This window comes from Lutra lutra, chromosome 5 (assembly GCF_902655055.1).
Source record: "Lutra lutra chromosome 5, mLutLut1.2, whole genome shotgun sequence".
Lineage (NCBI taxonomy): Eukaryota > Metazoa > Chordata > Mammalia > Carnivora > Mustelidae > Lutra > Lutra lutra.
The window spans coordinates 117376666-117393081 of record NC_062282.1 but is presented as its reverse complement, the minus strand read 5'-3'; positions in this window follow the sequence as shown (position 1 = coordinate 117393081).

The window sequence follows — 16416 nt, the reverse complement described above, 5'->3', positions numbered from 1 at the left end:
TCTTAAGGTAGCATATCTTACTTTTGTACAAAGCAATATGAAAGACTGTGTATCTTTTACATTTTGAAAGTTTAATGCATAAAAAGCAGTATGTCAACTCAAAATAAGAGTAAAGTCTGTAAAGTGTGGAGTTAACAAACTTAGTGGCAATCACCATTAATTCAGAATGAAAATAACCTAATACATTTTGTAGATCTGGATTTCCACTTTATGTTCCAAAATGAAGTTCAAAGTATAATGAAGATCAGGCAATTAATATTTTTTTAACCTGATGAAGCTTTTACTACTACAGATCTCACTCAAATGTTATTAACTTACCAATTCAATGGTACTTAATAAGTATGAATTTTTAATTCTCTTAAAGTTGGACCCTACCCATTGAAGTTTCCAGTTAGTCCCAATAGCTCAACCAGTTATATATATATTTTTAAGATTTTATTTACTTATTTGACAGAGAGGGCACATGTGCACAAGCAGGGGGAGAGGGAGAAGTAGGCTCACCACTGAGCAGGGAGTCCGATGTGGGGCTCAATCCCAGGACCCTGGGATCATGACCTGAAACAAAGGCAGACACCAACTGAGCCACTCAGGCACCCCAACCAGTAATTTTTTTTTTTTAAGTATAACTAGCTTTACATAATTAGTGAAATTTTAGAAATCACTGGTTTTTATGTGATTTTTCTCCTGGTGAATTGATTTAGTTCTAGTAATTTGTCCTGGTCTTTGTTCTAAATGCCCATTTTAGTTACCCAGTATTAAGACTTGATTCCTCTTTTCTTATCCCATCTACATTATTGATTCTATGTTACAAAAAGATTAATCCTGCAATCCAAACATGGCCATGTCATTCTAGCATTAAAATTTTATTGGCTACTCCCTCTATATAGGATAAGACCCATTTTCTTCCTCATAATAGGTAAAGTTTTCTTTGCTTTCTAACTAATTTCATTTAGTCCCATTCTCCCTTCTGTTCACTAGGCTCTAACTACAATGGTAAATTTTCAGATAAAATATAGGGGAAACACCAATATACTGCATGCATTGAACAGATATTTTCTAAATAGTACTCTAATGACTAAATATAGCTCTTGTCACTTCAAAAGCTACACATTTTATTCTTCATTGTTTACTACTTGAAGAAACAGCAGCAAGTTAATACTAGGCATTATGGCATCATATATTTTAGCCATTTTTATAGTATTTCTAGAGGCAGCTGCCATAATGTTTAAGTGGGAAAGGATTCAGCTTCTGCCCTACAGCTTATACTATAAGTGTATGTAGGCATCCATTTAATAACAAGGAAGAATTTAAAATTTCCATTTCTAAGATTACATGCTCTTAAAATTTAGGGTTCACACATATAAGGCTCCACATATAAAATTAATTTGAATTGTATGAAACCAGAAAGTCTATACCATAATTTTATAATTAATTATTCATCTATTAGCCTTAATTATGTAAACCAATTTACCTGGTAACCCTGCATCCTTTTAAATAATGTTCTTTATACTAGAGAAAGCTATAACCCAGAAAGATTACTGGGTTACTCTAGCTTCTCCTCAGGGCCTCAAGAGATTTAATGTGTCAGTCTAGCTCTTGTAAATGCCCCAGCTACAGTTCTTTTTATTATGTTCTCATATAATCTTCTCATGTCAAGGGTCTTCACTCACTTGGAGCATACTTTAGGGCTTAGAGACTCTACAGACTCAGCATATTTCTGTATTGTGTCTTTGAGACCTATTACTGGGAGAAACTTGAATAACTGACACAAAACAGCCATTAGATGACACACAAAGGATTCAATGAACTGGTTAGATATCTTCTCAAGCAAATTTTAAAAGTCACAATTCAAACTCTACTTGGAAGTAACTGAATTAGAGAAATATATTTTCTTATTCTTCTTTTTAATGCTTTTGCTATTTCATAATTCATTTCTAAGAGGTCCTGATAAAACTTGAGTTACAATCTTTTCTAATATGATTCAAATCTATTTGTTCATAAGATAATTGTATAAATAGAGAATCTGAATGAATTCTTAAAAAAACAAAATAGATCCCAAAACCTACTAGATCTAATAAGGGAAGTCAGAAAAGTCTCAGTATAAAGGGTCAATATAAGAAAATCTGTTATATATTTATATAACATACAACAGCAACATACACACAGAGAACACAATTTCAAAATTAAACCTGGAGTTTACCACAATTAAAATACCATTTATAGAAAGACATCATTAAAATAAATACAGAAGCAAGTTGCTGACTGGGAGAAAATTTATCAGACAAAAAAGTATGTAGCTAGAGGAGGGGAAGATGCTGGGAGAGTAGGAGGACCTTACACATTCCTCCCCACAGGAAATACAACCCCAGAAACTGACCTGAAGACTGGCAAAACAAACTCCACAACTAAAGATAAGGAAAAGGCCACATAGAAGAAGGTAGGAAGTGCAGCAATATGGCTTCGGAGAGAAACAGATCATGGCCATTGTGGTGGGGAGGAGCTATGATCACAGGCAAAGACAAGAAACAAACTAACACACAGAGGAGAGCAAGAGGAAAACAAATTCCCATAGTAATTGGCTTGGAAAGTGAGAGGGCCCACATTTTTTGAGTTCTTGAAACCAGTGGGGTTTAAAGCCTAGAGTTTTAAAGGTCAGTGGGCTTGGCTTAGATCAAGCCCAGAGGCAACAGACTGCTCTTGGTCAGAACACAAGGCAAAGAGTATGCAGACATACATTATGATAACAGTGATCTGAAGAGTACTTGGCACACAGTGGGGAGGTTATTTGCTCATCTCAGAGCATGTCTCAGAGAGACAACATTCATGAAAAGACTCCTCTGGGAACAAAGAAACTGGCACGGGCCATTTCCCTTCCTCACCCTTCAGCATAAGAACAGGGCTACTTATGGGAACCAGCACAGTGCCTACCTTCACTACTTAACTTGCCTACACCAAACACCACCCTCCCAAGCTCCAGTGGAACTGCCTTTCCCAGTTATGCTTGCTTTAGTCCTACTTCATTAGGCCCCTTCCCCCAGGAGACTGCCCAAACCCCTGCCAAAACTGTATCTCCCAACTCAATTTTGCAGTATTGACAGGTCTCATTTCATGAGCAGACCAGAGCACACCAAATTAAAATCCACCACATTCAGACCAGGAACAAAATAGTGCCCACAACAGACACAGAGAGCCTATGCAGATGACTGGCCCAAAGGTTAAAGTGGCCAGAACAAAATAGCAGAACACACACAGCCAGCACTCCTTGAGACACTCCTTGAAGTGCCAGGCTCTGAGAAACATGGGATAATATACGACAGGGCACTACAGCTCCTCTTAGGCATGAAGCCATTACCCTCAAGAACATGGGACATAGTTGACTTTCCTAAAATGCAGAAAGAGGCACAGAGACTTAGAAAGAATGACAATACAAATCAATTTCTCCCACATGAAAGGACTGGACAGTGCCACAACTGGAGATCTAAGTGAAACAGATATAAGTAACATGTTGATTAAGTATTTAAAACAATGATCATCAGGATAGTTACTGAGCTTGAGAAAAGAAGACGTCAAAGAGACTCTTAACACAGAGATAAAAAAGAACTAATCAGGGGCGCCTGGGTGGCTCAGTGGGTTAAGCCGCTGCCTTCGGCTCAGGTCATGATCTCAGGGTCCTGGGATCGAGTCCCGCATCGGGCTCTCTGCTTGGCAGGGAGCCTGCTTCCCTCCCTCTCTCTGCCTGCCTCTCTGTCTACTTGTGATCTCTCTCTGTCAAATAAATAAATAAATCTTAAAAAAAAAAATTAAAAAAAAGAACTAATCAGAGATGAAGAGTACAATAAACAAAATTGGAAACATGTATGATGCAATGAATAGCAGGCTGGAAGGAGCAGAGGAATGAATTAATGACTTAGAAGAATAATGGGAAATTATCAAACTAAAGCAAAGAGAGGGGAAAAAAAAAGAATTTGCAACATGAGAATAGATTTAGGGTACTCAGTGACTCCATCAAACAATAACATTCTTATTATAGGAGTCCCAGAAGAATAGAAAGAAAAGGAGGAAGGAAATTCATTTAGAGAAATAATAACTGAAAACATCCCTCATCTGGGGTAGGAAATGGAAATCCAGATCGAGGAGGCATAGAGAACCCCAACAAAGCAACAAAAGTAGATCCACACCAAGACATATTGTAATTAAATTGGCAAAATATAGTGATTAAAAAAATTAAAAGCAGTAAGACAAAAGAAGATAGTAACATACAAGGGAAACCCCCATAAGCTTATCAGGAGTTTTTTCAGCAGAAATTTTCCAAGCCAGAAGGAGTGGCCTGATATATTTAATGTGCTGAATAGGTAAAGTGTACAGCAAAAAGTACTCTATCCAGCAAGGCTATCATACAGAATAGGAGAGATAAAGAATTTCCCATACAAATAAAAATTAAAGGACTTTGTGACCACTAAACCAGACCTGCAAGAAATATTAAAGGGGACTCTTTGGAAAAGAAAGACCAGAAGTGACAGTATGAAGGTAGAAAACACAGAAGCAATAAAAATGAATATTTCTGTAAAAAATTAGTCAAGGAACTCACAAAATAAAAGGATGTAAAATATGGCACCATATACCTAAAACATGGAGAGGAGTAGAGAATGGGTTCAAACTTAAATGACAACCAACTTAATAGAAACTGCTACATGCAGAAGACATTATATACAAACCTAACAGTAACCACAAATCAAAAACCACTAATAAATATGCAAAGAAAACAGAGAAAGAAATCCAATTATACCACTATAGAAAATGAGCAAACCATGAAAGAGAGGAAAAAAAAATCAGAGAAAACTTTCAGAAACAACTGCAAAACAAGTAATAGAATGGCAGTAAAAACCTACCAATAATTACTTTGAAGGTAAATGGGCTAAATGCTCCACTCAAAACACACAGTGTAACAAAATGAATTTAAAAAAAAAAAAAAAGGACTCATGTATATGCTGCCTATGAGAGACTAGTTTCAGAGCCAAACACAGACTGAACATTAGGGGATAGAGAAAAACCTATCATGCACATAGATGTCAAAAGAAAGCTGTAGCATAAATATTTTTATCAGATAAAATAGACTTTAAAACAAAGACTGTAACAAGAAATAAATGGGGGACACTATATAAAAATAAAGGGAACAATCCAGCAAGAAGTTATAACAACTGTAAGTATTTATGCACCCAACATGGGGACATGCAAATACATAAATCAGTTAATAACAAACAACTTAGCAATAGCACAATAAGACATTTAAAAAGTCATTTTCCGCTATGAAGTGGGATTCATTAGTAGGTTGCAAGGGTATTTCAATATTGCAAATCAATCATACATCCATAAGAGAATTAGAAGAACCATATGATCATTTCCATAGACACAGAAAAAACATTTGATGAAATAAAACATCCATTCATGATTTAAAAACTGACAAAGTAAGTTTAGAGGAAACATAACTCAACATATTAAAGGCCATATATGGAAACCCACAGCTAATATCAACCTTAATGTGAAAAAAGTGAAATGTTTTCTCCTAAGGTCAGGAACAAGATAGGGATGATCACTCTCACCACTTTTATTCACCATAGTACTCTAAGTTCTAACCATAACAATTAAACAACAAAAAGAAATAACAGGTATCCAAATCAGTAATGAAGAAGTAAAACTTGCACTAGTTGCAGAAGACGTGATACTCCATACAGAAAACCTGAAAGACTCCATCAAAAACTGCTAGAACTGAAACAAATTCAGTAGTCACAGGATCAAAATCAATGTGTAAGAATCTGTTTCATTTCTACATAATGAAGCAGAAAGAAAACAATCCAATTTATAATTACACCAAAAATAGTAAGATACCTAGAAATAAACCTAACCAAAGAGGTGAAAGCTCTTTTACTCTGAAAACTGGAAAACACTGATGAAAGAAATGGAGTATGACACAAAGAAATGGAAAAACATTCACTGCTCAGGAATTGGGGAAAAAAATATTGTTAAGATGTATATACTACTCAAAACTACACATTTAACACAATCTCTGTCAAAATACCAACTGCATTATCACAGAACTAGCAAAAAATTCTAAAATTTCTATGGAACCACAAAAGACCCAGAATAGCCAAAGCCATCTTGAAAAAGAAAGACAAAGCTGGAAACCTCACAATTCTGGCCATCAAATAATATTACAAAGCTACAGTAATCAGAACAGTATGGTACTGGCACAAAAATAGTACTGGCACATAAACCATTAACTCAGAATAGAAAATCCAGAAATGAATCCACAATTATACGGTCAATTACTATTTGGCAAAGTGGGAAAGAATATCCAAGGGGAAAAAGTCTTCTCAACAAATGGTGCTGGGAAAACTGGATGGCAACATGCAAATAATGAAACTAGGCCACTTTCCTACACCATACACAACAATAAACTCAAAATGGATGAAAAACTTAAATGTGAGACCTAAAGCCATAAAATTCATAGTAGAGAACACAGGCAGTAAATTTTCGGATATTGGCCATAGCAACTTTTCTAGATAGGTCTAAGGCAAGGGGGAAAAAAGGAAAAATAACTCTTGGGGAGTATATCAGAATAAAAAGGTTCTGCCCAGTGAGGAAGAGAATCAACAAAATTAAAAGTCAACCTATGGAATGGGAGAAGATATTTGCAAATAACAAATCCAATATATCCAATAAATATATATCTCCAAAATATATAAAGAACTGTTGCAACTCAACACCCCAAAACCAAATAATCCATTAAAAAATGGGCAGAACACATGAACATACATTTCTTCAAAAAAGACATCCCAATGCCAACAGGCCCATGAAAAGATGCTCAACATCACTCATCAGAGAAATACAAATCAAAAATAAAAGGGGGTATCAACTCACACTTGTCAGAATGGCTAAAATCACAAACACAAACAACAGGTGTTGGTTGTGGAGAAAAAGGACCCTCATGCACTGTTGATGGGAATTAAAATGGTGCAGCCAGTGTGGAGAACAGTGTGAAGGTTCCTCAGAAAGGTAAAAATAGGACCACCCTATAATCCAACAATTCCAACACCGGGTATTTACACAAAGAACACAAAAACACTAATTCAAAAGCATACATGTATTCATGTCGATAGCAGCATAATTTACAATAGCCCAATTATGGAAGCAGCCCAACTGTCCACCAATTGATGAATGGATAAAGATGTAGTATGTATGTATGTATGTATGTATGTATGTGACTGTACGACGGCTTATTACTCAGACATCAAGAAGAATGAAATCTTGACATTTTCAATGTCATGTATGAAGCTAAAGACTATACTGCTAAGTGAGATAAGTCAGAGAAGGACAAATACCATATGATTTCTCTCACATGTGTAATTCAAAAAACAAAAGAGATATGAACAAGAAAACAGTATTTAATATAGATAACAAACTGGTGGTTCCTAGAGGGGAGGTGGTTAGAGATGGGCGAACGTGCACACACTGTTTGTGGGATTGTAAATTAATACAGCCATTAGGTAAAACAGTTTAGCAGTATCTAATAAAGCTGAATATATGCATACATTATAAACTGGCAATTCCACTCTTAGATATTTATCTCAAAATATTCACACATTTGCCAAGAGACATATAGAAGAATGTTCCTAACAGTACTATTTCCAATAACTATATTGGAAACAAATGTTCTTTAATAATACAGGAGGTAAATAATATTGACATGATGAATTTCTATAGAGCAGTACAAAGGAACATACTGCAATTACATACAGCAACATGTGCATATGATACCAATGATAATCTTAAGTGAAAGCAGAAAAACAATGCATGAATATGATGCCATTTTTTTTTTTTAAGTTCAAGAATAGATAAAACTGTTCTATGGTTTTAGGATAACAATTACCTTTAGAGAGCAGTAAGTACAGGAAGTGGGGTGAAGGACCCTCAGAGGTGTTGTAGTTTTCGATCTAAGTGCTGTTTATATGGTGGGTTCACTTTAACAAAACTCATCACTGCTATACAATTCTGATAGGTGTTATTTTCTGTATTTGTTTTATTAAAATATTTTCTAAAAGTTAAAGAGCTTTTGTTTGTCAAAATCGAATATTAAGAAAGTGAAAAAACAGAATGGAAGAATTCATTTGCAGTACATGTAACAGACAATTTTTTATCAGGGAAGACTTTTAGAAAGATTCCTCTGAGTTACTAAACTGCTCATTTAGCATTCATCATCTCAGGTCATCTTTACAGCAACAACACAACCAACCCATTTCACCAAAGAGGAAACTGAGGTTAGAGAATTTGAGTGACTTTCCTCAGGTCCCAAGGGCAGACTGACTCAAATTCATGAAGTTATGTCCCTAAATCATACAGGAAACTGCTGTCAGAATTTGTCAAGTCATTCCTCAAGCCATTATTACACATCTTTTTTTTTTTCATAGTCCTATAATATATATATAGACAAGGTAGGTTTTTAACTGTACATTAGTACATACAGGGAACATATTCTTTGAAGCACAAAGAAACGCAGTATGGTGTAACAGAGCACAAGCTTTGGAGTCAGTTGGAATTCTGGACCTACCCATTCACTGTCTGCTCTTGGAAAATAAGTTCTCTGAATTTTGTTCTCCTCCTCCTTAAAATGGCAGTGCTTTCATATGTGTCTAGAATAGTGCTCAACACTGTGGAGCGAATGAATACTCTTTTAATATTACAAAAAGTGGTAAGTACTTACAATGAATATTCTTTTAAAAACATTAAAAAGTTTGAAATATGTATTATTAATAGGCACTCCAGTCTGGTACACAATTAACACTGAAACTGAGTAATGGTTCTTGTGTTTCAATACATTCTCTAATACGTGGCAAAGTTTTAATGTGTAATAAAAAAAAGATGCATCAAGCGCAAGAAAAAGTAACTGCAGGAAATATAAGCATTTATTTCTATGAAATGACTATATGTATAGCATAATATATAAGTTGTTTTAAGTTTATATTGATTTCAAAACAAAAACAATATAAAGCTTAATAGCAATTTGCATCTCCTTCAACAGTACCAAAAACCAGAAATGGAAAAGTATCAGTCCATTTTCATAATATTTGAGATTTATATATATATATATATATATATATATATATATATATATATATACTCAGTCCTAAAGACTCTAGTTTTTGGAAAGCAATTCAGGCCATCACTTTCATTTCTGGATTCAGATTTCAGTATAGAAAATTTGGACATGTTATTCCCTTCCAAATGAATTGAAGCACATATTTGTGTAACTACTTTTGAATTCATTTGCAGAGAATTATTCAAAGTGTTTATTCAAATGAATTATGCCAATTAAAAAAAAAGCCAAATCTTTGATCCAATCTTTCCTAGTGAGCCAAGACAGGGATTTTCTCTCGAATGATATTAACAAGTTGGTCTCTTTCATCAGTAAGAAGCATCTCTTGGTATACTAGGCCAACACTGTCATCCCATCTTCCTGTAATACACCAGACTATGACATTTGCCAAAGCCTAGAATTTATTGTGACTAAAGTCATGGATTTAATTCACAATGATAATGTCCACATGCAGTACTTGTTCCATTTCTTATAGTTTACTCAAAAAAAAAAAAAATTCCTGGTAAATACTGTAATGAAGAGAACTATATTCAAAATTGTATCACCTTTAATTTAATCTTTATAACAAGACCAACCTCTTTGGTAGCCAATGAAAAAGAACCATCTTATATAGTCATGCTTGACAATTTTGACTGACTTAATTAAGACCTTTCTTAACATATAAAAATAAATCACTTCTTTTGTTCTAACCATAAGAATTACTAGATCCAAAATGTCTTCAGTCACATTATATGGGTTTAATTATATGCCCCTTATCCATACAGTGAGTCCTAACTACCTGTACCTCACAGCCTTGTTTGGCAATACAGTCTGGCAGTTATTGGCTATGTTGAGCTCACAGTGGACTAGGGTGAGCCTCAGATCCAAAATGTCTGGAAATCTGGACATAGAGGCACACACGAAAACTCCACATGAAGACTGACATTATGCTGCCACAAGTCAAGGAACTACTGGAAGTTATGAGAAAGACCTAGGAGAGATCCTTCCCTAACACCTTCAGAGGGAGCGTGACCCACTGACACCTTGATTTGAGACTTTGGCTTCCAAAACTATGATACAGTCCATTTTAGGCCACTCAGTTTAAGATACTTTGTTATAAGAGCCCTAAGAAACTAAAACACTGATCACATATTTAATAAGACCATCAGTAAAGTTATAGTAATGAAGGCACCAGAAATTATTTCTCCTTGTCACTCAACTTCTAAGTTCAGTTGCATATGTAAGACTAAGTGCAGCAATACTGCTAATTAGACTATCTATGGAAATGCTTTCTGTTAGAGACACACAATTCTTTACACTGCTAAAGTAGAGACCATTTTTTAAACTTCCCATCTGAAAATTGTGGAATCAAATTAATATTTTCAGTTTTTAATTTTATAAAATAGTCATAATTTCATTTGCATTCCAAAATGCCACTGAAATTTAATTATTTGTTCAATTTCACCAAAGTTTTCATCATGCATCTTTTCTAAAGTATGGAGTTCTTAATTTTTTTCACAATGACATTTTCCATAAAGATATAAACAGATAGGAATATTCTATGGTTCCATAAAAAAATAAGTTTACTCAAAATTTCCTTGAAACATGTAACTTACTTGGACTTTCTCTTATATACCAACTTTCTTTTAGAAACTCAACTTTCTGTTAGGGTTTTTCTAAGAAAAGGATGGTGCAATGTTAGGACAAATGACATTTTGCCTCAGTGTTGGACTATAATAGTGTATAATGGAGTTTCCAGAGGATATTTTCTGTATAAAGAGGCAATCAGCCACTCAACTCCAAATGACTTCTTCCTAGCGTATTGCCAGATCTGCCAATTTAAAGTGATAGCAAATAAAAAACATCATGTCTTTGGTTTATTTGTGGCTTCTGGAAATCTAGTTAGACATTTGAAGTGTTAGCTCCACAATGTACTCATGGATACTCATACTCAAAACAGCCAAGATTTTTTATTTATTTATTTTTTTAGTCTGTGCCTTTTCTTTGTGCCCCCCCCCCCCCAATCAAGCACAGAGACAAGACCCCCTGCCTGAAGCAGTAAAAAACAAAGACTGGGGACTTTGGATTACATCATGTAAGTCTCTCACCCTAGACACTCTTCTGTGAGCCACAAGCCTATGAAGTGCTTGTACGTGAAGGTCATCTGGGGAAAGCCTCAGGGTGAAAGAGCCCCGCCCCTGAACCAAAGCAGCAAGAAGAAGGAAGCTGGTGGGGAGGGTGGGGGAGAGCACGACAGCACTAATGGACACAAATGTCTAAGTTCCCAGGAGACTGGGAGGGAGGGAGAGCCCCCTGCCACCATCATGGGTTCTGGGGAAACTGGATGCAGTCCTGGGCTAAAGGAAATGCTAAGAGGGAGCCTTCAGCATCCAGCTCTAAGAGGATGAAATGGGGTGGGAGAGGAGGGTCATTTATGAACCCTGCAAAGGAAGAGGGCAGGGAAAGGAGACCTTGGGAATCTCAGAAGAATGGGAGGCCCCCTCAGCACCTATTCTTATAGACATATAAGATATCCCACTCCAGGGGATATATGAAAGAACTTCCACACCTTCTGCCTGGTCTTGCCTGAGCAATGGAAGTCAGGAAAACCACTGATCAAGTTTGCCATGTCCCAGACCTCCTCAGACCTGACTGGCTTTACTTCATCTCAACCAGCTATATTCATTCCTCATCCATAATGGGATATTGGGCTTGTTGGGGCATAAGTATCTTATGCACTAGGTCCTTTTTTTATTTTCCCCTAAGTGACTGAATGGCATCATCATTATTTTATCTAGATACCCAGAGAAGAAATCTTGCCCATATCATAACCTCCTATCCCAACAACACTGGTGATTCTACTTCTTGAAAACTGTAAGCTTCCTCTCTCCCCTTGAAATTCTCCTACCCTCTTACAGATTATCATCAAAGTTCTTCTGGGCTATTTTTACAAGTCCTATTAATACACTTCTGCAGCACTAGAGTTCCCTTTCTGCAACACAAACTATATATACATATGGTGTACATATACATGAATAGTTTTAATTAGATATATTTAAGTTTCAAAATGAAAACACATAAAATAAAGGATAGCACTTTGTGACTTCTTTGACTCAGTACCAAAAATTTGACACCTACATCTGCTCAAAGATTTTAGTCTAAGAGTTTGTGTTTTTCAGGTTCTACAATATGCCAGACTCCTTGCAAGATTGCTTACTGTATGGATAAACTGGTGAGGAAAACTGGTCAGACTTTATCTTCCAAAAGCTTACATTTTATCAGAATGGGATCATTAACTTATACAGATAAAAATATACATGTAATATTAAAAGGCATGGTCTTGTACATAAAACCAAATCCCTAGGCCTTCTTGGTCTCCCATGGTTTGGCACCTGCTGCACCTCTCCAAAATCATTTTGCCTCACCCAGCAGCCCTAGTATGAGCTACTCGGGCAGAGTTTGTCTATTTTCCTTTCTACCTTCATTTTTTTGCGCAGGTCGGTGACACAATCACAATCAAAACAGTTTTTGATTCATAACAACTTTCTATTATTCTTTAGACATTCCCTCATTTTCTATCTATAAATTCCTAAAGGGAAGAAGATTGCATGCATTCTGTGCATTTTATGTTCCATATATCTAGACTGTTACTGGGATTATAGCAAAAATCTTAGTCAGCATCTGGATACCTGGTTATTTACAACGTGCTGGACCTGGTTTCCCTGGTAAGAGGCAGTAGGAAGACACAGGTTCCTTCAATAGTTTCTGTACACTCTGCTTTAAGTATCATAAACTCATCATTTTTACCTATATAATTTTAAGAGGCTAACAAAAATTATTTGTGGTTGTGTCAACAGCCACACTGCTATACTAAAAGACTAATCTGTAAATTATTCATTAATAATATGAAAAATTATTATAAAATACAGATCAAGAGATACCAATAAAATAAATCATCTCTAAATGATCAATTTTAATGTTGTCATGTACTCATTAACTCACACATGGTGAAAATCTGATTTAGTTTTTGACTAGAATCATCTAGTCTTTCATTCAAATGAAAGAATATACTTACTATCACAAAAATTTATACTTTTTTTACATTTTTAATACATGCAATGAATGTTTCTAGTTTCTTTTTTTTTTTAAAGATTTTATTTATTTATTTGACAGACACAGATCACAAGTAGGTAGAGAGGCAGGCAGAGAGAGAGGAAGGGAAGCAGGCTCCCTGCCGAGCAGAGAGCCCAATGCGGGACTCGATCCCAGGACCCTGAGATCATGACCTGAGCCGAAGGCAGCGGCTTAACCCACTGAGCCACCCAGGCGCCCAAAATGTTTCTAGTTTCTAAGTGAGAGAAATAAATGTGTTTATATGAAAAAAGTCTGATGATCTTATTAAGTAGAAACTCTTAGTTAGATTAAGGGATTATTAGGTCTGTTTCACATCTTTTCTTACACTATTACAGCTTATAAACTCCAGAAATACCTATTTCTGTAAAATTCTGTAAGATATGACAACTGTGTAATGTTAATTAGAATTCAGTAATGTACTTTAGTAGATAGATAGCATATTGATAACTACCACCATACAATGAAATGTAACATGTAATGCTATAGAACATCTTTAGATTTCGTATCAACTTAGTGGTGTAACGTTGGTTTATATAAGGTATAGGCCTTTGAGAAATTTGAAATTTAGAGTGTATACTAAAAGAATATAATGGAATAAATCATTTTATCTTAGTGATCTTGATAACAAATTTATATATTTTTCTATTCTAAGAAGTATATCTGTATATGTTATCAATTACCTGTGAATATCATCCAGTGAATCATCTCCAAGTTTTATTTTTTATTTTTTAGTTTTTTAAAGATTTTATTTATTTATTTGAGAGAGAGACAGTGAGAGAGAGCATGAGCGAGGAGAAGGTCAGAGGGAGAAGCAGACTCCCCATGGAGCTGGGAGCCCGATGTGGGACTCGATCCCGGGACCCCGGGATCATGACCTGAGCCGAAGGCAGTCGTCCAACCAACTGAGCCACCCAGGCGTCCCCATCTCCAAGTTTTAAATCATGTTCTACTCTTAGAAACAGAATTTACATCAATTTGAACCCACTTATAACACACATACACACACACACACACACACACACACACACACAACTAAGATGTACTCTGCTACTGCTTTCATAAACACTGTCCAGAAAGAGAGTATCTTGAGAGGTGTCATAGAAATTATATTGGGCATCTTGTGGGCAATAAAATTTTGGTCCAAAGTAAGGAAAGCATCATGTTACAGATAGGCATTTTAGAAAATGGAGAATAAAAGGGGACAAGGACATGGACAAATCTGTTATGTATTAGTGTTGCAGAATAGTAAGAGGCCCTGACTGCCCCTCTTGAGTTGTAGCTCCTTTCTTTAACTGAAGCACTTTAGTCTTCATGGATGTCAGTTTACACAAGCATTAATTCAGCTTAAAAGAAAAACGTGGCAGCTTCATCTGTCTCCTGAGACACTGTATCATGACTTGCTACAGAAGCACTTTGCATTTAAAATGTTGAAAATGTTCAGAAACATCCTTTGAATGTAAGAGTTAAAAGCTTTAAATACTAGGCTACGGTAACCAACTGAAGGCAATGAACATTAGCAATACAGTAGCCATTCCATATGCAATGCTCATGGAGAATGCTATGGGTCAAAATATTTCATTAAGAAAGCTAATAAATTAACTCTTACTCTGAGATTTCCTAGTAAATACTCAGCAAAGGACAGGAAAATACACCTATGTATATAGTTAGGTTCCTAGGTTTTCAACTTTGTAACTCATTTGATATCATCATTTGTGTCAGTTATAACTCCAACATAGATTTTCAAAAATATTTTAATATTTTATTGGTCTCCTATCTCTATAGCAGCAATGAAAGACAATTATAGATAAATTTGCATCTCCCCATCCAATTCTAGATACAGTAATATATCTTTGGAGAGAAGAGACAAGATTCTGAAAGAAAAGCAATAGTGTTCAATCTATCTGATCTAGAGCAGAAACTAGAAGAATAAAAGGTGAGGAGCTATTTCCTTAGGTTCATGACAGAGCCTGTTTCCTAAACCCACCAATGTTGTGGTACCTTGAACTAAATTAAGAAAATGTCACAGCAGTATAACAAGTAGTAATAGCTTTGTATTAATGACACATCAAATCAATATTATAGATTGAGTTCCAAAAATTGCAGTGATTGATAAATATGATTTAACATAAATGGTATTTTCCCCAGTAAGAGTTCCAAGTACAATCTACTCATCTACAAAAATTAGCAATAACAATCACACACATATAACAAAATAAGAAATGGAGATGTGCTAGTCCCATCTTTAAGGAATTCAGAATCCTTTTGAAAATTAAGCATATGTAACATTAAAAATAAGATGTACAATAAGCAAAAAGAAAGGAAGAAAACAGTATATAAGTAGAGGGGAACTAATAGTTGAAAAAGAAATAATTTGATTCAAACCTAAAACTTGGCAATTCATAATCAAAGAAATTAGAAGTTAACTCAGAAAGAGTGATCATATAAGCAGAAGATTAAAGAAGTGCATATCTAACATTTCTCAAATGCTAGTATGCATCAGCATCTAATCATGAAAATATGATCTGCTATCTTTCCATGGCAAATGGTTTCCATGCCCCCATGGGAGTTTAGACTGACAGTAGTTCTACTGTCTTGTAGCTTCATGATTTAGATCATAAGGTCTCCAAGTCAAAAAAAAAAAAAAAATAGAGAGAGAGAGAAGAATGCTGGAGGTTCTCCAGTAAAGTATCACAGAATCCATCTCTACTCAGAACCCTCTGGCCCTATGTATCACAGCAAAGAGATGAAGGAGTAAAATCATCCATGTGGGTGAGAGAAAAAACAAATGCACAAGTGTGAACTGGCACTATTAGTCTCCCCAGAACATGAGGAAGAGGGGTTTTTAATTTGGTAAGTATGAACATGTGAGAAGAGAGTCACTAGAGACTATGAAAGTCATAAAAAGTTTAATAAAAACATGGTCAAGTGGCACCTTAGGCCCAAATGAAAGATCATGGATTCATGATAGCTTCAGCCCCCACATGAGGTTGATCTTCTGAATGTATAAAAGAAAGACAATGGATTAACATGGTTGGGAGTCCAGGCAGAGAAAATCATGTTACTATCAGGTAGAGAATTTGAATAATTTTCTTATAAAATATCAAGCCTGAGTTAAAAGCCAAGTGAGGCCAAAATGGGCTAAGAGCATCAAC